This window comes from Diabrotica undecimpunctata, chromosome 1 (assembly GCF_040954645.1).
Source record: "Diabrotica undecimpunctata isolate CICGRU chromosome 1, icDiaUnde3, whole genome shotgun sequence".
NCBI lineage: Eukaryota > Metazoa > Arthropoda > Insecta > Coleoptera > Chrysomelidae > Diabrotica > Diabrotica undecimpunctata.
In genome coordinates this window covers 142,585,797-142,608,006 of record NC_092803.1, presented here as the reverse complement: position 1 = coordinate 142,608,006, position 22,210 = coordinate 142,585,797, and the positions used below count along the sequence as shown (strand labels likewise).

At 32.1% G+C, this 22,210-nt stretch overlaps 1 protein-coding gene across 2 annotated transcripts in view; it reads right to left on the bottom strand.

Annotated features, from left to right (window-relative positions):
• The window catches only part of LOC140432325 (putative fatty acyl-CoA reductase CG5065), an 81,864-nt gene extending 60,585 nt beyond the window's left edge, over positions 1 to 21,279 (bottom strand). The window contains exon 1 of one of the 2 annotated variants that reach the window (XM_072520155.1): positions 21,055 to 21,279. The gene's annotated coding sequence lies outside the window, so the exon portion shown is untranslated. Of the gene's footprint in view, positions 1 to 11,803; positions 12,021 to 21,054 lie in introns of those variants that run through there. The other variant, XM_072520156.1, reaches the window with a different exon arrangement.
• Between the last annotated feature and the right edge of the window lie 931 nt (positions 21,280 to 22,210).

Below are 22,210 nucleotides of genomic sequence, written 5' to 3'. Positions count from 1 at the left end.
TTAGACAATCGTGTGGTTCCATAGTAGAAGAATTATTTCGCGCAGCAGCCGACAGAGAAAGGTTTCAGAAAATTGTAAACATGATGATGGCCAACGCCTGAATACGGACACGGCACCCAAAGAAAAAGAAGTTAGAAACCTTTTACGAGACTGTATTTTCAGTTAACCCTCTGTCTAGATATTGTTTTTTATCGTTTCGAATACGTGAAGCGTGTGAACTTAAGTTCCCTTTTCTTAATAAATTATATTTGGAGGTAGAGTATTTAGAATTTCCCATGCATATTATGGCGAGCACGCCATTGTGTGTGTTTTTATGTCACTATTTAGACTACATCGGAGATGATAAACACCCACGCTGATAATTTCGAGGTGTCAGCGATATGTTCAAGGACTATGAAATGTTTTAAGAAATAGTTTGTATGCATTAAGTTAGTATCGTTTTGTACCCTAAGCTGTTAACAACTCAATAAACTTGTGCATTTCCTTTAGAGTTTCGTTACTTAATTCTCCAACGAACACACATCATTTCATACAGAATAAAAGTTGCATACTTGTACGGTTCTCTCTTAATTTAGACTACTTGAGACCGATCTTACATAATTACTTTTAAAATTTTATTATTGTTGGGCATAATTAAAGCTAAAAGTGATACTTTTCTCATAAGAACTCATACTATAAAACTGTATATCTCTCCCAAAAATTAATTCGCCTTGGCTAAGAAAACAACTAAAATCCAATTTCATTCTTAATTGTCAGTTGTTATTTGTATATCAAGATGTATTTAGACGTTGATATTTTTGTTGTTTAAAGTTTTGTTGTGTTCAGTGCTAGTTAAGCAAATACATAGAAGTTAAAAAATACTCAGAAGCATATAAATTCGCATCTTAGGATCTAACCTTCAAAATACCCACCGATACCACCGATAAATTGGAGTAAGAAGCATCAAAAAAACTTGCAAAGGACAGTATTGGATGAAGGGACAGAAATGGAAAAATCCTGGCTTGAAACAAAGCACTACTTCGTGAAAACCCTGTTCCCTAAACCCTAAACGTTGAATAATTTCTTTAATATACCAACAAGAATAGCTATAACTCATTTGGTCTCAGAGTTGTTCTGTGTCGTCTTAACTGACAAGAACCACGTGTTAAAAACCGAGCAGAGAGACATGTAGCTCCTCAAGTATTAAATTTTATCCATTGTCATCGACCTCGAGTCAACATATAATTTAATTTTGGAAAGATGTAAACCCATATATGGATGTCATAGCCACAAATTCATTGTTAGCTTCAAGTACATAAGGCACTGAAGATGATCTGATTAGATCGAAAACGTTATGCTGCTACTGTATAAATCTTGTCGAAAACTTGTAAAGTTTTAACTATATGTGTTTATATACCTAAATACAATGGTGAAGTGTTTTAACTTCTGTATGTTTTTTTTCCAATTTTTTATATTTGTATAATAATTAAAATTACTTCTTGTCTTTCTGTTCTGGTTAATAGGCCTCCGTTTGTATTGACGTTGTCGTTTATTTCGAAGGCTCAGTGCTGTTTGTATAAATGCCACTGTACCTGACAAAGGCCGAGCATTTTGATTTTCCATTGTATTAATTTTAAAGCAAAAATTAATAATACCAAATCAAAAATGTAAGGTTAGAAATGATATTTAACACCAACGCTAACCGAAAGTTAATAAATGCGGTATATGATAGCCAGCGCCAAGGTCAACGGCGAACACCAGCGCCAACGCCAACGTAAAGTTTATAAATCAGCCTTTACTTTACGCAAAGATTCTAGTTCGCAAATATTTAATAGAAAATAGGCTTTCAATTGCACGAAAATTACCGCTATTAAAATACACGATTCTTCATCATCATCTACTTTTATTTAAGCAAAGGATTTTCCTTTTTGTACATCTATTTCGGTCACTCCCAGGTACACAGATACAATTTCCAATACTCCGAATTGGCTACAGTAGAATTACCAACAAACAACGAAAATGAAATCATAGCTGTACTGAAATTAGAAGTAACTGTTTCTTTATATTGTTCTGAAGTTATTTTCTTGTGGCATCTTATGCAATTTTACTATTTTAATTGGAAATAAACCTGAATATTAGTTAGAAATTAAATTTATGTGACTTTTTAACTTCAACTTCGGAATATTTTGATAACGATTTCGGAAGTGAAAGTCCAAACGTCAAATACATTCAATTTCTAACTCATATTGTGGCTTATTCCCAATTAAAGTAGTAAATTTACTATAAGACCACTTTGTAACTGATATTTTCTCCCTGTATACAATTTGTTTACAACAACGTTGCATCGTCAGTACTGAACGTTTTTCAGTACTGACACATTTATGCATGACGGTATCTTTTTTGGAAATGAGTAGACCAACTTTTTCCAGCAACAGCGAAGAAGTGAAGTTGTCGATACTGAGGTAGTTTTTGTAATCATCCTCATCAATGACATTGAGCAATTTCGTGTCACAATAGTTCATACGATCAACAAATAATTTCTTCATCCAACATTTTTTCTTCTTTGTTTCAAATGATAAGGATAACAAACATAATGCTGCCATTTTCCTTCTACTAATTATATTTTCCGTAGTGTTTACTAGATACATTTTTTTGTTAAGCGATGTACACCGTCATGAAAACAAACTAGAACTGAAATTGGACCACCGGTAGTTGGATTTGGATAGCAAGTCGGAGCATGAGTGAAGACGAATTATCCAACTATAAGTAGTCCTACTATCTGAAAACATGGAATCCAAGGTCGCATGATCACTTAATGCAGGCATCGACAGGCGCTCGAAACTAGACCTTATGGGAAACTGTTTACACCGTCATTATTTGTGTTATGATACTATAACTTAAATGTTTTATGTATCATGATTTGTGTTTCAGTTTCGCCGGCTGGTGAATTTTGTGAAAATGTTTAAAATTAATGTACATCAATTACCTCTAAAAAACGGTATAAATATATTATAGCAACATTGTTAGTTCGTTTTTGTTGAGCGGTGTAAACGTGGGAAAAGTGATAACATAGGAAGAGGAATATTTAAGAGTGCGTGCCATTCACATGATCATTCCATCTTTTCAGCGGCTCAACTCAGCTCAGCTTTTTTATAAGTGGGACCGCAAGTCGGAACCTGAATGCTCAGCAATCGATGTTATTAAAATTTGCTAAATTAATTAGCATTTAGCATTGGCTATTAAAATGCTATTGATAATCATGTTAAATTTTGCCGTAGTATATCTTTTAATATTTGGTATTAAAAATGAATAAAACCGACTGACAACTTGAAATTTTACAGGGTTTTTGATCTAATGGGTGACTGTGTATATTTTTTATAATAAAAATATCATTATTGCAAATCACGTGAAAGTCTAGATTTCTTTATAAACAGCTTTGACATATTTTTGTAAAAATTCCTGAATTGCATATAGAAATGCATGGCTAGATTTGTTAACAATACTGAATGTAAAGACAGTTATTATCATTGTTTTTAATAACTACCATACAGTGAAGTCTTTTTCTGTTACCTTGAATTAACCAGCAATTAAGTCTTAAGATTGTGTTAATGTAGAAATAATGTTTATTCATGTTTAACATAATAAAAATTGAATTATAATTAAAATAGGAATTACCGAGGAAATGAATGAATATCTATTATTAGACAAGACAAAAATATTGGCTTTTTTAAATAAAAATATAATAACAATAATAATAAACTTTTGGCTAAAAAAGTTTTGGAGAGTTTACCAATATTAAGTAAGCATGTTATTTTTAACACACCAGGTTACTGATCATTCACTCGTCTTGCAAATTGGTCACATCCTGTGTACTTATATACGGCTCTGTCATTTTTAACTAGGTGTATACCAAAAAAAGAACCGTTTTACTGCCTTCATTGAATACAAGAAGGCACTGCCTTCATTGAATACAATACAAAAAAATATAAACTCGATGATAATATAATAACACTTTTAAGAGCTTTTGAAGTATAAGAATAAAATTTAAATACCTGGTGAAAATAATATCGAAACTAAAGATATCGAAATTAACCAAAACCTTTTCCAAGGATACTCGTTGAGTCTCTAGGGCTTTTTCTATCACAGCTACTAAACTCCATCGACTCCACTGATCAAAATATCGAGGTGATGGGTAAAAATATTATGTGTATAAATATATAATAAGTAAAGCAAGCGGAAAAAATTTACCACAAACAAATGGAAACTAAACTAACTTCTGAGTTCGTACAAAGAGTGAGACAGCATAAAAGAAAGTAAAATAAATGAGCTATTCAAACATCAGCAGGGGAGGATGCACACAAACAAATAGTAGGGCCTCCCTGGTCGTCAGCCAGAGAAATCCCTACGGCCTAAAAAAGGAAGCAAGTCCTCAACACCTAAGGATTGGAACTTGGAATGTACGAAGTATGTACGAGAGCGGCAAAACTCATAACATTGTAAAAGAGATGAAAAGATTAAAAAATGATATATTGGGAATTAGTGAAACACACTGGCAAAACTCTGGACAATGAGATATACTTGGATATAAAGTTTACTATGCTGGAAATGACACAACACATCACAGAAACGGCACCGCAATAATAGTTGCCCCACATATTAATTCGGCAGTAAAATCTTTCACTCCCCATTCAGATAGAATAATGCTTTTACAAATTCAAGCGACACCGGTGGATATTAACATATTACTGGTATACGCGCCAACGGTAGATAAAGATAAGGCAACCAGCGAAGAATTCTATGAACAACTGGGACGCCTGATGAAAATGACAAAAAAACATGAAGTAACAATAGTGATGGGAGATTTTAACGCAAAGGTTGGCATCGGCAAGGTGATTGAGATCGTGGGTAACTTCGGCCTATTAGAGAGAAACGATAGAGGTGATAGACTTATATGCTTCTGCCAGGAATATAACCTGCTGTTAAGTAATACACTCTTCAAGCTCCCCAAACGTCAACTTTACACATGGAAATCCCCCGCTGACTCACCTGACAACATCCTAAGGAATCAGATAGATTATATAGCAGTACCAACAAGATATACAAACATGATAAAATCATCAAAAACGTACCCAGGTGCCGATGTTCCTACGGACCACAATCTGTTGGTATGCAGAATGGTCATGAGAGTAAAACGGCTCAAGAAAAGATCTAATTTAAACACAATTGATATTAAGAAACTCACTAACCCATAAACCGAAATAAAAGTACGAGAACAACTAGGAAAGAAAATAAACGACATTAACGAGAACACGTCGGATATAATAGAGAGATGGGATAAATCGAGGGAAGCAATCCAAACAACATGCGCGATTCTATTAAAGCGTGACAGACGGAAGAAGAAAGAATGGATGTCTAATGAGATAATGGATATGATGGATGAGAGACGTAAATTCAAGGATAAAAATGCAGAAAAATACCAGCCGATCCACAAAATCATAAGAACGAAAATTCGAGAAGACAAAGAAAAATGGTTTTCCAACGAATGCAGGGAAATAGAACAATACGAACGAAAATACGACAGTTACAATATGCACAAAAAAATAAAATCAATGACAAACAAGAGGAAATTCAATAAGTCACCCAACAGCATAAAAGATGGCGATGGAAATCTTATCTTGGAGCCATCAACGATCTTAGAAACATGGAAAGAAAAATTATTTGCATCTGACAGGACTGATGATCACGCATATGGAGAAGGAGAAACAGGACCTTCAATCCTTAGCAGCAGGTCCGGACAATGTACCCTGCGAAATATTAAAGATCCTATGTAAATCAGACAAACAGTTCCTTGATAATCTAGTTGAACTTTTTAACAACATATATAATAGCGGTAAAATTCCGGAGAACTTTCTGCAGTCAACATTTATTACAATCCCGAAGAAACCAAATGCCCAGATCTGTGATGACTACTGGCTTATAAGCTTGATCAATCATGTCACTAAAGCGTTCACTAAGATCATTCATAGAAGAATATATAATAAATGTGAGTCAAATATTGATAGAATCGCAGTTTGGCTTTCGGAAAGCACTTGGAACTAGAGAAGCAATTTTCGCTCTCCAGGTGCTTATACAGCGGTGTAGAGACGTTGATAAGGACGTGTATTTGTGCTTTATGAATTTTAGAAAAGCATTTGACAATGTCAATCATGAACAAATGAGGGCATAAAAATAAACGGCGAGTTAACGAACAATATAAGATATGCCGACGATACGGTGATCTTTGCCAGTACCATAGACGAATTACAGCAGGTAATGGAAAGAGTTTATTCAGTTAGTGAGGAATACGGCCTGAGCCTCAACTTCAAGAAGACAAAGTGGATGCTGATAAGCAGGAAGCAACAGCCTGCTCGACAGTTACGGATAAGTAACATACTAATTGACCATGTAGAATCTTATGTGTACCTTGGCACCAACGTAAATGCAAAATGGGAACAGGCCACAGAAATTAAGGCGAGAATAGAACGAGCTAGAGCAGCATTTAGCAGTATAAAAAAGCTCCTCATAAGCAGGGATTTGTCTCTTCCCCTAAAACTACGTCTAGTTAAATGCTACATTTTTCCGATCTTACTGTATGGTGTGGAGGCCTGGACGCTGACGGAGACGCTCACGAGAAAACTAGAAGCATTCGAAATGTGGGTGTACCGACGCATTCTTCGTATATCCTGGACCGAACATGTGACCAACATAGAGGTAATCCAAAGAATCGGAAAGGAGAAAGAAATCGTGAATACAATTAAACAAAGAAAGCTTGAATATCTAGGCCACATATTGAGACACGATAAGTAGCGTCTACTGCAATTGATTGTCCAGGGAAAAATAGACAGTAAGCGAGAGGCCAGGCAAGAGAAGACAGTCGTGGTTCCAAAATCTGAGGAAGTGGTTCGGGATCACATCGGTCGAACTATTCAGAAGTGCCGCAAACAAAATCAGAATTGCCATGTTAATAGCCAACGTTCGCAACGGACAGGGCACTTGAAGAAGAAGAAGAAGATTCAAACATCATGATTTATCAATAACCATAAAAATCAGGTTACTACGATGTTATATCTTCTCTATACTGCTGTACGGAGTTGAGTCCTGGACTCTCACATACGCGCTACATTTAAGCAAATTGTGGCTTTACCGTTAAATCCTAAATATAGCTTATACTAAGCATATTACTAATTAAGAAATTTTTCTTAAGAACGAAAAAAGAAAAAGAGCTGTTAACCACAATAAAAGCAGCCCAAATTGAATACTTTGGTTACATAATGAGGAACAGCGAAAGATATGGACTGCTGCAACTAATTTTACAGCGAAAAGTAGAAGAAAAACGAGGACCAGGAAGACGAAGGATTTCCTAACTGAAGAAACTACGTACGTGGTTCGTGAATCGCCAATATCAGAAACGGATAGATACTACAAAAAGAAGAAGATATCGTCAAAGACCTCTAGGTCCAAAACGACAATTGCCTATATGGATGTTAACCCCAAGAAACTATTAAAAACTACACATCATAAGGAACGGCACGATTTAGTAGAAAAGATCCTTCAACAAGAACTACTTAAAAAACTGAGAACCACATCATGCTAGATCCATAATAGACCAGATCTAATACTAGTTAATAAAGAAGCTATACAAACAAAACAAATTGATATGACGATAGGATACGGTAGCTACCTGAGATGAGTGAATTTTCCCCTTAGAGGAAGTAAGAGCTGTGTGACTTAAAGCTGGGTAAACAAAAAAATGTTTTCATTAACAAACAAATCAATTTTAAATGATATCATTTTATAACAGTAGGTAAGCCAAGATTAAGTTATATACCACTGAATAACAACAGCATTTATCTGTTTTTTCACCTAAATCCCGATGATAAGATAGACAAACTATGTTTAAATTCCGGAATATGGGTCTTACAATAGATAATAAATAAACAAATAGACCTGTTGATGAGACTTTTTCACAATCGTATTTGTGAGAGTTTATAAACTTGAAGGCTGCGTTTGACATATTTATTCTCAATGTCATAAATGTTGACTAAAAAAAAACTATGACAGGGGCCGTATGGATAAAAGGACTCGGATCAAGCCTCTTTAGAATGGAAGTAGGAGTAAAACAAGGAAAAAGATTTGAGTTCATTACTTTTTATTGTTTTAGTAATGAAGCTATTAAACAAATTTAAGCAGAATAAGCTAAAATAAAAATAATGGCATCAACACCGAACAACAGAGCCAGAAACATCGGCCACCAATTCACGGTTGATAATTCTACCTTTGAAGTGGTGGACAAATTCACATACTTAGGCTCCCTGATCACCAAGGAGAACGTCATGACGGAAGAAATCAAGCGAAGAATAATCCTAGCAAACAAATGATATTTTGGACTGAGTAGACATATGAGAAGCAGAAACTTAAGTCAAAAAACAAAAATAACCATATACAAAACCCTTATACAACCAGTGTTGATATATGGGTCGGAGACATGGACCATTTCCAAGGCAGATGAAAATCTCCTGCTTATATTTGAACGAAGGATCCTGAGAAGAATATTCGGTGGCATCTGTGAAAATGGTGTTTGGAGAAGGAGGTACACTTACGAGATATATCACAGATATAAACATATATTTGGTGGTAAAGACGTAGTATCCTTTATAAAAATAGGAAGACTAAGATGGGACATCTGGCAAGATCACAGCAGAACAACCCTCCTAGAAGAATCCTTGTGTCGCAACCTGTGGAAAGTAGAAGTAGGGGTAGGCCAAAACTCAGATGGAGGGATGGTGTAGATGAGGATGGTAGACAAATAGGCGCAGCAAATTGTCAACAGTTGGCAATGGATAGAACTGACTGGCGTAATAGACTTGGGAAGGTCGAGGCTCTTTTATAGGGCTGTAGCATCAATGATGATGATAAGCAAAAATAATAAGAGAGGAATCGTCCACGCACAGATAATTATTGGGAGTTTTTTACTTTATTTGATGACTTTGGTAAATTATTAGGATATAGAAGACTTATCTAGCTGGTTACAGCATGGTTAAAGATAATAATGAAAACAAGAATATAAATAAATACTAAAAGTGGTAAAATATTGTAACCAATAATAAAAAATAAAACAGTGATAATGATTCAAAAGAAATTTATGGACGTTGAAAAATTATACTTAGAAAGTAATGAAATGGTTGCCGAAGTGAGTTCATCTAAAAGATGTAAAAGCAAAGTCTCTACTTCCATTCCTTTATATCTATTAAATTGATATATATATATATATATATATATATATATATATATATATATATATATATATATATATATATGTATATATATATATATATATATATATATATATATATATGCGTAGTATATAAATAATATATCTCTCCAAGTCAGCAGTTGCGGCATCGGTCTAACCCCCCGTTACTCAGAAAAAAATAAAATGTTAAAAAAAAAACAGCAAAACGCCTCGGAATAAACCGATCAACAAACGACGACGTACGCTATGAAAAAGGAGTATGAACTTCGGAGAACTTGGAACGTGCAAGGTTTTAGACCTAAAATACATGAAATCATGTATGAAATGAGTAAGCTGAAATTGGACATCACAGTAATCACCGAAACAAAACGAAAGGGCCAAGGATCAGAAAACATCGGAGAATATGATCACTTCTACAGCTGGATACCAAAGGGGAAAAGAGTTCAACAAGATGTTACCACATTAATACGTAAGAAGCTAAAGAAATACATAACTACTTGGTAGGCCATAAACGAGAGAATGATAAAAATGAACCTTACGATTAGTGGACACAAATGCACAATCTTGGGTGTATATGCAGTAAATGACGCACCAGTAATCATTAAAAACGATTTTTTTGAGAAATTGAATTTAGAGGTTGCAAAAGTCGGCACATCTCGAAAAATTATCATCTTGGGAGACTTAAACAGCAGAATTGGAAAAAAACCCCATAACGCAGTTAAAGGTCAATTCGAAGAGGACCACGTAAATGATAATAGTACTATGCAAAAAAAAATGAAACGAAAGTTGCAAATGGATTTTTTTAACACAGAGACATACACAAATACACATGGACGCAAAATACGAGAGGGTTAATATCAATCATAGACTACACAATCATAAGACAAAAGACAAATATGATTGTACAAGATGTAAAAGTATTGAGAGAAGCTACCTGTGGAAGCGATCATCACTTATTAAAAGCTAAGATCACATTTGAAGTAAATAAACCTAAAAAAAAAGAAGGAAATGAAAGGGAGCAAGAAATACAGAAGATATATAACCTAATCAGTTTAGAACAAGAAAGCGTGAGAAAATTATACAGAAATAGATTAAATCAAAAGTTGTAAAATAAACAATTTAATAATATAGAAGAACATTACACTCACATAAAAAGGTGTCTCCAAGAGGCAGACACAGAAGACATTGGATACTAAATCCAGAATAAAAAAAACTTCCATATTGGTTTGACGAAGAAATCGAACAAGAAATACAGAAGAAAAGAGACCAATATCAAAAATTCTTAAATACAAAGAATATAACGGATAAAATAATCTACTATATATAATAAATATATATATATATAATAAATATATATATATATATATGTATATATATATATATATATATATATATATATATATATATATATATATATATATATAGCTTTGAGGTTTATTGAGATAAGCAGCGGTGAAATAAGTGTACTCTTTTAACTAAGTTTCAAGCTTTCGAAAATGTTTATTTTCATCATCAGAAAAAAAAACTGAAATAAAGTGCGACTGTTAGTACAGCATCCTCGAAACATATATTAAAAGGTGTCAAGGTTTTAGAACTTACGTTATTTTTGAAAGATTTGTCTTTCGTGGATGTTCTAGTCATAGGTGACAAATTTACGCACCACTCATAGATTGAATCAAATATTAAAAAATACATGGTGTAAAAGACCAAATTGACAAATTAGTGTATATACTAACACATAAGAAAAAGATAATTAAAAAGAGTTTAAAAGCCACGTGTGCCGGCCAACTGTGAAATGTGAGGTTAAGAGTAAATATCATTCCTGGACATTGCAAATGACACCACTTCTTCTTTTATTTTTTCCATTTTTCCTATGAAGTACTACTACTGTTAGAATACACATCAAAATTTACCAGAAAGTTGTTTTAAGTTCAAAAACCAAAACTGTATACTAAATACTTTAAGATAGACTGAAAGCTGGAACTTTACAATGAATCAGTTGTTGAGATATTAATATTGGAATTGAGAATGGTTATCCAAATATAACAGGTAGGAGTAATTAGTGCTTAATTGATTTATATCATACTATATATATATATATATATATATATATATATATATATATATAGAAAAGAAATTTAATCTTAGCAGATAAGTTAAATAGTAAACTCTTAAATATTGGGGAAATCTGTAATCTGAATCTTTTCCCCAATTATTTCCCCAATATTTAAGAGTTTACTATATATATATATATATATATATTATAATATTATATCGTTGATTGAATAACCCAAATCAACGATTATATATATATATATATATATATATATATATATATATATATATATATATGTATATATATATACATATATAATATTACAGAAAAACCCATACATGTCAACTACCCAAATTCTAAATTACAAACTGAAAGAAGGAAGAAAATGTGTAGGACGCTCCTTAAAAACATGGAACGAAGTTTGATATCAACAGGCAGTGATTATTGATGTTTGTTTTTTTTTTTATTATACTTACCAGAAAATAATGAAATTGTTACAAAAATAATTCACTAATAAACACTTTGGCCTAGGAGTTCGAAATGGTAATAACAGTTTGAAAGTTAAACAATTCAACAAAAAATTCCTAAAAATGAATATTAATACACAATAATTAAATTGGATTTAAATATCCATTTACAATAATTGTTGTCATTCAAACCGCACTTAAACAAAGAAGGTTGTTGACATACTGTTAGGAAAGACTCGTTGACAAGCATAAAAAAATGCTAATAGCTAAAATTTATTTGGTTTCATGTAAAACTGTTTAACCTTATGAGGGTCACGGTCTGAACTGGCAGAACAATTGGACAAACTTTAAAGCAGAGTTTACGTTTAATTTATGATTTCATTTGGTTTTCTTGTATAATTTTATTATTTTAATATTTACTTATTGCAGTTGAGACTATTTGTTGGAACAGTAACACGAAAATTTACAAGAACATTCAAAAAAATCTTAGTAAACTATTAAAAATTTTTGTGAGATTAAACTATTAAATAAAGACGGCGATCCTTCGTATTTATACGTTTTCTTCATATTTATGGCGAATTTATCTATCTTTTGCGGTTCTTGGAAAGTCAAATAATATGGAAAATCAAGGAATCGTGGAATAAAGAATAATGTAAAAAAAGGAGGGAATTATAGAGGAAGTTCGATATATTTAATATACACCAGAAACTAAAATAAATAACAAAATTTTAAGGGTAACATAAATTAAACAGAACAAAGAAGATAAAATTATAGATTAAAATAGAAAACCAAAAATCAAGTGATTACATGAGATAACTGTCTGTGGATTACAGATACGATATTTGTCAAATAAATGACGAGCAATTAAAATCTCCAGAAGAGAAAAGGCAAATGGACCTGATAATTTTGGTAGAAAATGAACATGAACGTATTTGCAAAGAATTTTTCTTGTAAGCAAGCACAGGAATATTAGTTATTGGAGAGATCATAAAGGATATACGATTCGGGAACAAAACACTGTTATTTGTGACTGCAAACCACTGCTTAAAAATATAACATAAAAAATGGAGTACCATTATATGAAGTAAAGGCCTGAATTCGTTCTTTTTCTTTTTTGAGTGTAGACATGACTCTGTCTGTTTTTCAATGTGCCTTCAGTAAGTTGTCGGTCCATCGTTTTCGTGGTCTTCCCACTGATCATCTTAGATTATCACCTTGGATTATCATAAAATAAACCAGCATTTTTATGTCTGGTGGACTTAATGAAAGCATTTGACAGAGTAATACTCAACTACTATTCAGTATCTATTTCTTCTTACTCAAACCCTACATAAGAAATAGATATTTCTTTGTAAAATCCAGCGACCAACAATTCAGCAACTCCGGAATATTGCATGGTGATGTTCTCGGGCCGCTGCTTTTCTCACTCTACACAGCCGATATACTAGAAACTAATAATACTACAATCACTTCATTTGCTGACGACGTAGCAATAGTAGCTGTAAACGAAAATCTTATAAAAGCCTCCCAAGACCTGCAACATCATCTGGATACTGAGTAATTGATACACAAAATGACAAATAAAAGTAAACAAAACAAAATTAAGTCGAATAACAGTTACCAACCGCCATAACACATGCCAACGTATATGAATACCAACAGTAACAGACGCCAAGTTCGTTGGCCACCATCATGACCAACTTCTCACATAAGAATTACAGCCAGACCAAAAGAATGCAGCTTGACTTAAAATTCCGGCAAATGTATTGGCTCCTTGGACGTAAATTAAAATTCAACATCCAAACAAAATTGTTCTATACAAAGCCATACCCAAACCTACCTGGTATTGCGGACTGCACCAATAGGGCTGTGAAAACCCAACGTCGTTGAATATTATCCAAGGAGTTCAGTCTAAAGTGCTAAGATCGATAGTGGATGCACCATTACGTAAGTAATCAAACACTTTACTACGACTTCAAAATTCCTTTTATCAGAGGAGAAATCCATCGAACCATGGTGTCACAAAATAAACGTAACAGTTACCACAAAAATGAGCTAGTAATGGAATTATTTAACAATGGTCCAGCCATAAGGAAACTAGATATAACCTAACCCCAAGACCTATTTCAAAACTAAACCAGAATAGAGTAAGGTTTACTAATGCATTTACTTAAGAGAATATTTCCATTTGAAACAAATCGAAAATCATATGATCGACAAACTTATTTACCATGAGTTATTGTATCTTGTATAGGACACTATTTTTCCGCAAGGTTACCGATGCGCTGCTCGGTATTTACATTTTTAATAATGAAATAATAAATTTCTGCTGGTAAATAAATTATTAAAAATACTCAGTGCCTTCTCGGTTTAGAAATTCAATCTAAAAAAATCGAGAGAGATAAAGTTTAACAATTTTATTCCAGAATAAATTTCTCGGTAATGAAAAGAATAAGACAAACTTAATGGACCTTCTCAAAACTGCTTTATCAAAAGTGGGTTTTGGGTTGACCAGGCTGAATGTGGTGCAAATATAGTCGTCATCCGTTCTGCGCCTGCTGTATTCCAATCCTATGATTCTGTGACTGATGTAGCGGAGGACATTGACATTCTTGTCTTGCTCACGGCATTTGAGAGGAATCAGTCCAATGTTGTGTGTCCAAAGTGTCTAATTTTTTTTAAATCTTCAAAAGGGTATACATTGCATTAATTATGCGGTCCTTCAAATTTTATGTTTAGCAACGTCATTGTAGAGAATTTTTTACCCATGCTTTTTTGCCTCTTTGTATGGTAGAAATAAAGTTTCTCTGACAGTATGACATACATACGATTCGCCAAAACAGTGACCAAAAATAAATTTAACTTATTCCACTAACCCAAGATGTACTCTTTTTCACAGTCTTAGAGTTTATCACCAGGAAACACTGCGATCATAAAGATTGGGACTGAAAAAAATTATGGAAACATTTGGATACCAATCAAAACTTTCAAAACTCCAGCATCAATGCAATTCTGAAATTATTTCCTGCAGATGCAATAAACAATGTGGAAGTATGTGTGGTTGTCGAAAAGCAGACCTCAAATGCTCTGCATTGTGTTTAATAATTATTAATAATTTAATAATTATTCTGGTGAAGTTTGCAGCAAGACCATAGAAATATCAAAATTAATCAAAAAATTGGAAGAATTTTTGATTAATTCAAAAATTATGATATGCCCAGATATGCCCAACGTCCTACATATAGAACGCCTGAACCAAGTCTGATACTGTCTCATTCTGACTACAGGTTATCGATCTCTAGGAACTACCCAATGTAATAAAATATAAAACGACTATTAGTTACACCATAATATTTGTGTAGTTAATATAAAAAATTTAGTTTATCTCTAAATGATGCACTGGCTATGCTGGACGACGAGGAAGATATGATAAAGAATGTTGAGTCATTGACTATTTCTCCGCCAGAAAATGCCACGGATTCTTAAACTGATAAAGAATCTGGTGACGAAGACACACCTACAATAAATAATCTACCTGCTAAACAGCTTAGAGGGTCTGCTGAAATAAATTTTTATAAATATAATACAAGTCAAACATTTTCTCTAATACAGAAGATGACAAAGATGGCCCATCAGTTGAAGAATATGAAACGCCATCAAAGAGAACAAAAACAATAAAGAGAAAAAAGATTTATAAATGGGAAACCGAAGATTTGTTGTATGATGGTGAAGAATTTAGTAACGATGAAGAAGAAATACCTCTGCAAACCCCTTTAGATATGTTTTCTTTTTTTTTGATGACAAAATATTGGACCTAATAGTTGTCGAATCAAATCGATATGCAAGGCAACAAAACCATTGCCTGAAAATAGAAAAATGTGAGATAAAAGCATTCATTGGAGTGTTATTACTCAGTGGATATGTGCCAGTTCCGAGGCGGAGAATGTTCTGGGAAAACGAAAGAGACAGTCCAAATGTACTGGTTTCTGAAGCTTTGTCAAGGAATAAATTTGAATATATTTTATCTCACTTTCACTTAACTGACAACGTCACTATAAATACATCCGACAAATTTGCTAAAGTTAGGCCATTGTTTGATCACCTCAATGCTGCATTTTTGAAATTTGGTAAATGTGAGGAAATGCAATGTGTTGATGAAGCCATGGTACCATATTTCGGCCGCCATGGCTGTAAACAATTTATTCACAATAAGACAATTCGCCATGTATTGCATCTCTTGTATTGGAGTATGCCGACGTTTTAAGAACTAGGTGGCCTAATAAACGGATGCACCTATTTTTTGATAATTTCTTTTCCACGTTATCTTTGTTAGAATTGCTATCAGAGAAAACTTTCAACGCTACCGGCACAATACGTGAAAATCGCATACCTAATGGGCCACTAACAAACTCAAAAGAAATGAAAAAGCAAGCTCGAGGCGTTTTCGATTTCAAAAAAACAGAAAACCAGAACATTATTGTCGTGAAGTGGCATGACAACAGCATTGTCACCCTGTGCTCAAATGTAGTAGGCGTAAACCCCCTGCATAGGATGAAAAAATTTTCACGAAAAGAACGGACAAATATTCAGGTAAGTTATAGTTTTTTAGATTATTATTACAAACGCATTTAGTTTTTATTTTCAAAAACATGCATAGTTTCATGACATTTTACAATACATATTTTAGGTGTCGCAGCCACATCTGGTAAATTTGTACAATGCAAACATGGTAGGAGTAGACAGATGTGACCAAAATTTGAGCCTTTATAGAATTTCACTGATGGGCAAAAAATGGTATTTTCCGCTGGTGGCACACTATATTGATGTAGGTCTGCAAAATGCTTGGCAGTTGCATAGACAAAGAGGTGGGGACCTAGATCAGTTAAAATTCCGAAGACGAGTAGCCACTGCGCTATTAATACAAAATAAAAAAAATAAAACACATTCGAAAGGTCATAAGTCAATCACCGAAGGTTTAGATATTAGGTTTGATCATATGGATCATTTGGTAATTCCTCAAAATAAGCAAACACGCTGTGTACATTGCCATGAAAAAACAACCACCAGATGTTCAAAATGCTACAAAGGACTCCACGTCAAATGTTTTTTGGTATACCATACAAAAAGTGTATAGTAATGTAGATACCCTTAAGTGCCCATCGTCCTACATATAGGACGCCCAAAATTTTGTATATTTATTAAAAAAATAAATTTTATTTTCGTCTAATATATTTTAGTTTACCCTAAATGAAACCATTATAAAAAAAAATAATTAAAATTACAAGTAGACATAATGGGCATATCTGGGTTAAGATGACTTACAATGACGCCAATTCTAACTTTTGTTCTTCTGCAAACATTCATTTTCGATACTGAACTAGATCCGGAACCGCAGCTTGAACAATCAAACAAAATGAAAAAACAGTAGCTGGAAAACAGCTTTTTAAATATATAATTATGCTCAATATTATCTGGTCTAGAAATTGTCTGATGATTAGGCCTAATGAGGTCACCACTTAAAAAACGCGCCTCCCGACTCTACATCATAGGTGGTGGGGAAAAAGGTCGTTATTAAATTAATAATAACATAGGACTGTTAACAAAATGATACGCTATACAAATAAAAAAATATATAATAGAAAACTAAGCCGAATGGTTGTTTTTATCGTATTCCTACGAGTATTTAAGAACCCGGTGAATTTCGGAGGGCTGTAAAACCCAGAGTAATTAATAAAATTAAACAAATTTGTAGAGAAAATTATTCATTAACAAACCCTTTATAATATTGCTCTGATATCCTTTTATTGTTAAATGACCAGTAAAAAAGTTATAGGGCCAAAAAATAAAATTGTTCAAAAATGTTAGTTATTTTTAATAATAACTTATATGTTAGATGTTAATGATGTTAGATGGTAATATAACTTAGATATAGCGCGAAAACCCTTTGAAGCTCTTATTCCAACATGGTGAATATTCAAGACCCCGGTAAACTTCGGAGAGCTGTAAAATCCAGATGAATTATTAAAATTAAACAAATTTGTAGTGAATATTATTCTTTGAAAAACCATCTATAATATTGCTTTAACGTCATTTTAGTGTAAAATTACCAGAAAAAAGGTTATAAGGCCCAAAAGAACGTTTGTTCAAAAATTTTTGTTATTTTTGTTTATATTTTTTTTTATTTTCCATTTTACAATTAAAAGTAGTAGAGATAAAGTTGTATAAAATTAATCTATACGTTACAATAATGTCAAAATATTTTCCGTAAAAATTTCCGTACGGTTGCTAGTTTACGATATACAGCATGAAAACACCTTTATACCACTTTTTCCAAGATGGCGGCCAGGGGCAAGCGTGGCGACCCCACAAACCTGAACATAAGCTTATTCTTACCCTCCAGCAATAAAAAAAAAATAAAATTGCGTCTTTTTAAAAATGCAACCCTAATGCACCTTTTCAATGAACTATAGTTACTGCAGATTAATTTCATTTAAATATGGTAAAACATAAAACTTTTTATGCAAATCGCAATAAACAAATGTAAAAAAATACAACGACTTGTATGTGAATCTGGTTGAATGTGAATCTGTGCACAGATTCACATTCAACTGAATACTCTTGAAAAAATTTTGATAACGCTAAATACCAGTGTCCTATTTATAGATCAGTAAAACAGAACTTATAGTGACAATTCAACAAGGGTCGATATGAAACTTTTATTATTATATGTGTAAATTAAAAGGAAGTTCAGAAGTTAAAAATTTGTCCGATGTTTATAGTTTTTTTATTGAAAGAATACTGGAAATATTCTACAACAATATTATTCTGAAGCTATTTTCTTGTGGCATTTCAAAGTAATTACTATTTAAATGACAATAAGCCACAATTAAAGGTTAAAGTACGTTTATTTACGTTTCAATTTCCACTTCGAAAATCGTTCTCAAAATACAAACATTAGTAAATTAAACAAATTTTGTTTTTTTGTTACTTAGTGAAAAATTCTTCTAATAATTTAATTTTATCTGACTCATTTATATTAACAATTTAGACATACATTATACATTTTAAAGTAGACGACTTCAAAATGATATTGTCAATATTGTTGAGTTGCGCTCCTTGGACAACTTTACTTATAAGATAGTTCATTCGATTACATGAAATCAACTTTAACTTGAGAATATCCATCAGAAAAGATCATAGCATGTAATTCGTCTTTAAAAAGACAAATACATGCCATGATGGCAGTAAAATTCTCCTGTTATTAATTCTATAATAAATTATGAGAGAAAAATCAGGAAAAACCTTATAATACTATGCCGACATGGTAAGTATTTGGTCGTGCATTTAGTTTACCTTCAACAAACACCAAATTCTGATTTTATATATTTGTTATTTAAAAAAACATGAATGATGTATGCTCTATATGGTACTGACTTTCTAATACTGGTATTTTGCTTTTAATAACTTCCTCTTTCAATATGGGTAACCAGATCCTACTACATTCTGCCGAGGAATTTGCGACACAATTGGTCTCATTTAGCATAATTAGAGCCGCTTCTTTGATTTTTCTCTTTTTACCATCCGTTTCTTTTAGGACTATATTTGAATCATTGAACCCTATTTTCATATTCAATATTAATATTAAAAAGGGAATCATTAAATCCTTATACGATAGAGCCAAAATTACTTGTTCTAACGAACATTCGTTCTTGGAGAAAAAACATTTGTTAACATCTGTTTTATTAAAAAATGATTACCCTTTATCGTTTATAAATAAGGAGTTTTCAACAATCGATCGAATAGAACAGAACAACTTAGAACGATATCCTACAGCATACACAAGGAATAATACGAAGAAAATAACAATATCATACATAAAAGGATTATCAGAAAAACTTAAAAGGATAGGAAATAAATTCAACATTTCAACAACATTCAAAGCAACAAAGACGTTAAGATCTATTTTGTCCAAAACCAAACCTAACAATGAACAAGAAAGGACAAAGAATTGCATTTATAAAATAGCTTGTAAATGCGATCAGTTTTATTTAGGTGAAACATCAAGGCCATTAAATGTTAGAATAAGTGAGAAGTGAATAAGAGTAGAATGATTCAAATATAGTCCTAAAAGAAAGGGATGGTAAAAAGAGAAAAATCGAAGAAGCGGCTCTAATTATGCAATTATGCTAAATGAGATCAATTGTTTCGCAAATTCCTCGGCAGAATGTAGTAGGATCTGGTTACCCATATTGAAAGAGGAAGTTATTAAAAGAAAAACACCAGTATTAGTAAGTCAGTAACCTATAGAGCATACATCATTTACGTTTTTTAGATAACAAACATATAAAATCAGAATTTGGTGTTTATTGAAGGTAAACTAAATGCACGACCAAATACTTACAATGTCGGGATAGTATTATGAGTTTTTTTCCTGGTTTTTCCCTCATAATTTATTATGGAATCACTAACAGGAGAATTTTACTGTCATCATGGCATGTATTTGTCTTTTAAAGACGAATTACATGCTATGATCTTTTCTGATGGATATTCTCAAGTCAAAGTTGATTTCATGTAATCGAATGAACTGTCTTATAAGTAAAGTCGTCCCAGGAGCGCAACTCAACAATATTGACAATATCATTTTAAAGTCGTCTACTTTAAAATGTATAATGTATGTCTGAATTGTCAATATAAATGAGTAAGATAAAATAAATTATTAGAAGAATTGTTCACTAAGTAACAAAAAAAAACAAAATTTGTTTAATTTACTAATGTTTGTATTTTGAGAACGATTTCCGAAGTGGAAATTGAAACGTCAATAAACGTACTTTAACCTTTAATTGTGGCTTATTCTCATTTAAATAGTAATTATTCTACAACCAAAATTATAAGTCAGTTTACTACAGCCTAAATACGTATGGAAAATTTTTATTTAAATTTAAAAAAATTTTAGAAGGTAAAAAAATAAAAAAACAAATTTTCAGTAATCTATCAATAGGACGCTGACCTATATTGGGTTTTAAACTAACAAAGTTAATAAGAAATAAAAATAGAAATAATAGTACACAAATATTTGTCTGTAGTACATACATTTTGTAGTATATGTTTATATCAAATTCGTGTATTATTTATTTGTTTTAGTTTTATTATTTATTAAAATCCTTAAATATTTAAAAGTTCTAAAATTATATTTCTAAAATATTGAATGGTTTATTTACCAGAATATAAAAAAAATTAGCAAAAAAATTGTATTAGCTTACCTATATCTGCACTTAAATATATCCAATGTCACCTTATTCACCGGCACCTTCGTAATTCTAATCGAGTATCAAATGCTCGTACAACGCGCTAAAACTGCTTATTCAATAGACATTGTTGAGTCTTATGAAACTTATTAGAAAAAGAAGGAGAGTGAATAAAAGCAACAGCAAGGCCGAAATTGAACATTTATTAAGGCTTTACAAGAGTCTGTTTGAAAATGCCATTAATCCACAAGGGTTTTATACAAATAGAAAGTGTTGCAACGGAATAATTTTTATTTACATTTCAAGGAATTCAATTTGTTTGTAATTATATTATAATTATTTGTTAATTTATTTTTTTGTTTACAAAAGACTATGGTATTTCTAAAAATACTGCTGAATTTAATTGAGTGACAACGTAAAACTGTCAGCTATTTACTGAAAGCAAATATAATACAAATGTACCTATATATTCATCTTCTTGCAGTGATACACTGCATTACTGGAGATTTTAGATCAGTACATATAATCTATTAGTCGAGTAACTCGGGAAAAAATAAGACCTTACCTCCCAATTCTGCAGGGCTGCATGGATTTTGCTGGAAATTTGGATTTAAGCTTTTTTACCCTTCTTTGCAAAAGTTATATGTGGGAGAAGTGTGCTTTTTTAAAAGGGTTACAACTACCCCTAAGTGGAAAAATAGGAAAACACTTAATTAAGCGTTTTATGCATTACAATATAATGGAATGAAAAATAAACATATTCAATAATTAATGATAATTTGTATTTTGTACTAATTACATTACTTGTTTTTTTACGATGTAATCAAACAAATACTTAAAAATCCTAGTTATAGTACTTAAAATGTTCTAGTCTCCCATTTTGATAATGAAAAATTCATTCCCCGCTTTCAAAACGATATTTCTTTAGTTTAAAATGTTTAACTCATAAAAATTACCCCTGAAGACAACTACATTAAAAAAAGTTTTGTAGACATTAAAGTTCCAAACGTATGTATTTAAATCAATAAAAATTTGTTCTTTACTTATGAAACATTATTTCTTTGGGTGTAACTTTCTTAACAATTAGAAACTACCCTTTATACTAATAAAAGTGTAAATCATCCAATATTATTTGTTGCTGCCAAGGTATTCATTTACAAAACTATTATGC